General features: G+C 40.6%; 1 long non-coding RNA gene across 1 annotated transcript; it reads right to left on the reverse strand.

Annotated features, from left to right (window-relative positions):
- Positions 1-139: 139 nt before the first annotated feature.
- LOC309380443 lies at positions 140-3,666 on the reverse strand. The gene is made up of 2 exons (XR_014172937.1): positions 2,747-3,666; positions 140-1,199 (listed from the first exon to the last, which is right to left on the reverse strand). It is a non-coding gene; the product is annotated as an uncharacterized lncRNA (long non-coding RNA).
- Positions 3,667-6,969: the final 3,303 nt, after the last annotated feature.

The raw sequence follows: 6,969 nt of genomic DNA on the forward strand, positions 1-6,969 counted from the left end.
GCATTCAGTTACCAAGCAAAATCTTGGTATTTGGTTCCAATTACCTACTGAAACCCTTTTAGTATGCAAAGGCAGTGTCCAAAAGAGTGAATCCTGGTTAGAGAGCAGACTTTTAACTTGCAATCACACACAGAGATGCTTGTTTGTAAAAAAAGTAACCAAGTAGTTTATTGTAAGAAATACATACTTAGACTAGAACTAGGAATATTTCTACCCAACTAGTCTACAGTAGAACAAAGCCATGTTGGCTCCTTTGATCTCTTGGAGGGTAGTTCCAGAATGACCTCTTAACTTCAGGGCAGAGAGAAGTGTAATCTCACAATATCATTCTAATATCATGATGCCTGACAGAGTAAAAGAGTTACGGGTTAAAGGTATAGAGATAGTCTGGAAATCTGGAGGTACCTAACTGTCTTAACCCATGCAGGACCCCTCTTCTGCTGAATTGCACCCAAACTTCCCAACAATCCTCAACCTTAAAGTAGATAAGATTATAATAGCTTTTGAGTAAGAGGGTGTTGGACTAACTTTCATTGTGAAATCTGGGAATGGTTCTCAAAACAAGGTAACATGTACACCTGTGTAATTGCCATAGGCATGAGCAGAACAAAAATGAAAATACAAATCTTCGGTTTTTCTAGCCCACCATTATCACATATCCAAGGTAGCTAAAAAAAAGGCAGGAGAATAAAATTATTTCTAAGTAGTCATGCTGCTTAAAAGCTTTTATGGGAAACACAGGTGGATTCACATGGTCTATTGTAGTTTCACCCTCAAAAGTTTTACACATATTGGTAGAGCATCTATATTTTAAATCGGGGGTGGCCAACTCCCAAGAGACTGTAGTCTACTAACAGAGTTAAAGACTGGCAGTGATCTACCCTATTTTGGGGGGTTCAGTTCACAGTTGTTCAGCTTTTTTGAGGGGGGGGAGGAAAGCCCGTTTCTTTGGGGTTCAAGGCAAAGGTTTGAGCTTTTTTGAGGGGGGGGCAAACTTGTTGAGCTTCTTTGGGGGGAGCCACTGAGCTACCAGTGATCTATCACAGACATCCAGTGATCTTCCGGTAGTTCACGATCTACCTGTTGGACATGCCTGTTTCAAATAAATGGGGGGGGGGTGTCCACATTTTGCTTTGCATGGAAACGTATTTCTAGTGTGTCAAAGCTCTGGATCCAACTTTCACAGCTTCTCAGTCAACCTATAAAGAAAAGAGAACATTTAAGGTTTACTGCCTATGGTATGACTTGTCTAAAAAACAAATAGTTTGTGGCTCCTTGTACAGACACTGTAATGGGAGCTTTGCATAACTACAAAATCTACTCCCTTAAGCAGTCATTGGGTTTTGGGGGGAAAGATATATGCAACCAGCAATAGAGTTCCTACACAGGTCAAAGGAACAGGACTTGCTTTTGCAGTTTTGATTTTGGAGGCTGTAACCAATAAATGCAGTACATTTAACTGCCTTATTTTCTCAAACCTCCGTAACTTGCCATTTAATCACACGCATTTAAGAAAGCATTTGATAAAATTTATGCAACCAGGACAAGAGCAAGGTCTTGGTTCAATCTATTTCTGCAACCAACGTAACCTTAACAAGCTTGGTACTCCCATACCATGGAAAATCTCCACCCTCGCCCTCTAGATATAATAAGCCAGAAAGAGCCTAGTAATGTTCCCACAGAGAAGTGTGTTTGCTTTACTTGAAAATTCCTTCAATGAAAGCAAGTATTTTTAGATTGTGTACTCCTGTGATTGGGATAAGGGAGGGAGGGAGGAGAACCAGAGCAAACCCCAACCCCTTTCCCCTAAAATCCTTGCTTGTAGCAAGCCGTTTGGTGTAAAAACCTCCCTTTAAGAGAAGCCCACATTGTCTGAGGGCTGACAAACTAGCAGCAGGTATTTGCAAACTACTAACATATGGGCTTTAAAGTGATTCTTTTCTAGTAGCCTTTCTCCTCCAACATCCCATCCTAAAACACTTACCTGAGGGGGGGGTGCAATAATAAGAATGTCACAAGCCCATGTAGCAGTGTTAACTCCCAGCACTTGGAAAACGGACCAGAAGTACACTCTGATGTATTCGTTTTACCTGGTGCTTAGTTTTCACCACTTACAAGGCCACTCAATACCTCACCTTGCTGCACTGATGGAGCGAGGCGTGCAGCAGCAGCAGCAATGGTGCGTCTTCCTCTACTGCTGCTGCTGCCCAATAACGCGACAACATTGGACTTAAGCGGGAAAACGCTCCGGACTGTGGCCCCATACCTTTGATAAACAGGAGCTATTACAGGACACGGAAGTATTCTAGTCCGAGTTATTCACGTTACACCGCCGCATGGGCATAGCTAAGGGGAGCAGGGGGGCAGCTGCTCCCCCCCCCCATCAAACAAGACTATAGGAATACTTAACTGACCAATCACGTCGGTTCTGCCCCCCTAACAAAAGTCCTGCCCCCCCCTAAAAAAAAAAAAACAAGTCCTGTCCGGCCCCTAACAAAAATCCTGACTACACCTATGCATAGCACTCTGGAGTAGAAATAGCAAGGAAAAGTAACTCTGCACGTGTTCAGAGGCATACTTTCACTCCGCAAGTCTAACGTGTTTTTAACATTAAAAAACAAACAATTCAACCGTGCGCAAGGAAGATGTTTCATGATCTGCTAGCGAAATAGAACTACGTACTGGTCACCAAGGCCTACACACCAAGGCCTAGGAGTAAATCCCACTGAATTCCGACAGGACTTACTTCGGAGTAAAGAAATGCGTTGGCTTGTTTGCGCTGCAAAGTGCGCGCCGCTGCTCACTGCTAAATGGTTGCAGAATCTTGCTTTTCGGATTCAACGATTACCGTCGTTCTGTATCCTCCAGTTGGCAGTCTCAGCTTGGTCCGGGTTCATCCTACGGCGGCCTTGCAAGTTGCTTTCTCTTTCCATATCTCAATTTAGAAGCAGTTAGAGGCTGAGCGATGTCTCCATTCCACCCAGCTCATTTTCCTTCCAGCCCCTTTTCAGATCTGATGCAAAGCGAGCCTTCGCTTGAAAGTCCGGGGGAGCAAAGCCACGGCGCATTCCTCCACCTTCCCTGACTCGAAGAGAGCCATCTTGGTGCAAAACGTCACGTGCTTTCTCTTAAAGAAGCCGTGCTCTCTTCTGTTTCTGCCCTAAAATTCATTGACGTTCAAAACTCGTGTGCTTTTCCCCACTTTGAAACAGTTCAAAATTATTTTGCTGTACTCTGGGGGCGGGGAAACCCAGATAGAGCTTTCACAAATGCCCTGCTGTCAAGGTAGATGTAGAATTCATGCATCTGATTTTGCCTGCACAAATACTATCTCTTGAAATTCATTTTTGTGAAAGATTGTGCCACACTGTTTGTAGTACACCACAGTATGTATTGTGCGAACTGCGGGTGTGCATTTGTGCTGCACCCCCTACTTACAACATGGTTATGGTGTGCATCTTATGAATAGGGGGAAAAGTGTGAAAACCAAACATCAAGGGTCACACATCTGGTTTCAGTCCTCACTCAAAATTTTCAAGCCATCCATGCAGTAGAAGGTGTGGGGAATCCTTGGCCCTCCATATATTATTAGAGTACAGTAATTTTGTTTATTATCGCTGGCCACTGACTTTGTTTGCTAGGGCTGATGGGAGTTGTGGCATAGTAACATGCAGAAAGCCAAATGAGCTCTGCTCCTGCTGTAGCCAATAAAGGACTATGCACCTTATTCCTATTATTGCTGTATTTACTTACACATTTGTTTTATTTCCTGCCATATTGCCTGGCGGGACTCAAGGAAGCTTACAAATAAATAAAAGAATCAGAAAAAATAAGTAAACATTAATAGAATTAAAACTATACAAATATAAAATATGTTAAAACCTACAAATAATTACAATAAAAACAGCACTGCACCAGCCCTTTCATTAAAAGCAGTCAATTCTCAAAAGCCTGTTAGAACAAAAAGGTCTTAAGACACATGCTGGCATAAGAACAAGGAGGGAGCCAGTCTAGCTTCCCCAGGAAGGAAGTTGCAGAGTAATGCATAAATATCTCAAATATATATAAAACAGTCAAAAGTAGCGTGCCTGACATTTTTCATTATGAAAACAATCAACAGAATAGTTGCAGAGAAACAGATGTTTATGCAGTTTTCTTATGTACCCATCTACACGAAGTTTTCTGTGTCTGAAATGCATGACATTTTAGGTGGACTCACGGATCCTTCCATTGAGAAATGTAATTAATTTCAAAAAAAGTCATGACAAATTAGAGAGCAACTTCTAGCCAGAAAGTTTATGTTTTCATTGACTGACAATTTAGGTAATTTTGTTTAATGTAGTTAAAGGCTGCCGTTCAAGGCCATACCCTCACAAACCAAAGAAAAAGGCACATCAAATTAGCATACATTACTATGAGACATCACTTTTGCATCAGACCAAAACAGCAACAAAGATTCCAGTAAATTATATCAACAGCGAATTTAAAATTGAAAAAGGAACACGACAAGGCTGCCCGATTTCCCCTTTGTTATTCATTTCAGTCCTGGAGGTGCTCCTGAATTTGATTAGAGGTGACCGGTTGGTGCAGGGGATTGAGGTCGGAGCGAAACAATATAAACTTAAAGCTTTTGCAGATGACCTAGTTTTGACACTGCAGGAGCCAGAATCTAGTACGAAAAGAGTTTTACAACTGATACATGATTTTGGACAGGTCGCAGGATTTAAGCTAAATAAACAAAAAACGAAGGTGCTAGGGAAAAATATGACAGATACAGAGTCAGAACGGTTTCAGAGAGAAACAGAATTATCATTGGTGAAAAAGGTAAAGTACCTAGGGGTTAATATAACAGCCAAGAATCTGAGTCTATTTAAGGATAATTATGAAAAATGTTGGTCTGAAATTAAGAGAGACTTGGAAAGTTGGGCAAAATTGAAACTTTCTTTGTTAGGCCGAATTGCTGCCATTAAGATGAATGTGTTGCCAAAGATGTTGTTTTTGTTTCAAACATTGCAAATTGTGGACAAAACGGAGTGTTTTCGGAGGTGGCAGAGAGATATCTCTAAATTTGTCTGGCAGGGCAAAAAGCCCCGAATCAAGTTTAAGATATTAACAGATGCAAAGGAAAGAGGGGGCTTTGCCCTGCCAGACTTAAGGCTGTACTATGAAGCCGCAGCTTTCTGTTGGCTGAAAGATTGGCTACTTCTCGAAGACACTGACGTGTTAGATTTGGAAGGTTATAACAATGCTTTTGGTTGGCACGCATATTTGTGGTATGACAAAGTTAAGATAAACAAGGCCTTTAAGAACCATATTGTCAGAAAAGCAGTGTTTAATGTCTGGACAAAATACAAAGACTTATTGGAAAACAAAACTTCGAGGTAGCTGTCACCCTTGGAAGCTAAGGCTTGGAAAAGACCCAATATGGAAGCCTACTGGCCAAAATATTGGGAACTGTTAGAAAAAGATGGTGATAATTGGAAATTGCAGAGTATGGAGAAAATGAAAGATAAAGTGCGAGACTGGTTACATTACGCTCAGATTAAGGAAATTTTTAAAAGTGACAAAAAGTTAGGATTCCAGGTGGAGAAATCGAAGTTGGAAACAGAACTGTTAGAACCTAAGACTAAGGTACTTTCAAGAATGTATAATTTGCTGCTGAAATGGAATACACAAGACGAAATGGTTAAGTCGGCTATGATAAAATGGGCACAGGACATTGGGCATAACATTATGTTTGAGGACTGGGAAAGGTTGTGGATCACTGGGTTGAATTTCACTGCATGTAATGCTTTGAAAGAAAATGTAATGAAAATGATATACAGATGGTACATGACCCCAGTTAAACTTGCCAAAATATACCATTCGTCTGATAACAAATGTTGGAAATGTAAAGAAAATGAAGGAACATTCTTCCACCTCTGGTGGACTTGCCCTAAAGTGAAGGCCTTCTGGGAAATGATATATAATGAGTTGAAAAAGGTGTTTAAGTATACCTTTACCAAGAAACCAGAGGCCTTTCTTCTGGGCATTGTCGACCAGAAGGTGTTAAAGAAAGATAGAACATTTTTCATGTACGCAACAACGGCAGCAAGGATACTACTCGCTAAGAACTGGAAAACTCAAGATCTACCCACACTGGAAGAATGGCAGATGCAACTGATGGACTACATGCAACTGGCGGAGATGACTGGCAGAATCCGAGACCTGGGAGAAGAAAGGATTGAAGAAGATTGGAAGAAATTCAAGACTTACTTGCAGAAATATTGTGATTTAGTGGAATGTTAAGAAGGATGCTTGGTTATAAATAATTGGCCATCATTAAAATAGATTAAGAATTGAGGATAAGAGAGATTAAGAGAAACAATTAGTAGGAGAATTATTTTATGGTATTTAAGTATGTGGTTATAGATTTGGAAATAAGATGATAATTTGCTCGACAAAATTTATTAAAGATGTAAATGGGAGCGGGAGACGTGAGGAAGCTCAAGAATGTTATGAAACTTTGTTAAAACAAAGCAATAAGGTTTATTGTTATTGCAATTTCTTTTTAAAAAAACCTTAATAAATATTTATTTTAAAAAAAAAATTATATCAACAGCTCTGGGTGCCCAGAAACAGCCTCAGAGATAGTTTTTAAGGGCTCATTTGAAAGCTTGTAATGAAAGTACCAAGTACAATCTACTCAGAAGGAAGTTCCATTACAGTGGAGCCACAACCAAGAAGACCATGCTTCTCATGTCTAACTGGTTTTATCTGTGAGCAGGACCTCTGAAGGTGATCTTAAAGTATGGTCTGGCTGCGGGATCTTATTTACATAGCTTGGAGAAGAGAAGATTAAAGAGAAACATGATAGTGATCTTCAAATATCTGAAAAGCTGATAGTCAGGAGATGAAGCAGACTATTCTCTGTTATCCAGAAGGGAGGGCTGGAACCGGTTGTTGGACAGTTTCCTACACATGAGGAAA

The sequence above is a fragment of the Podarcis melisellensis genome (genome assembly GCF_964234715.1).
Source record: "Podarcis melisellensis genome assembly, chromosome: 11".
NCBI lineage: Eukaryota > Metazoa > Chordata > Lepidosauria > Squamata > Lacertidae > Podarcis > Podarcis melisellensis.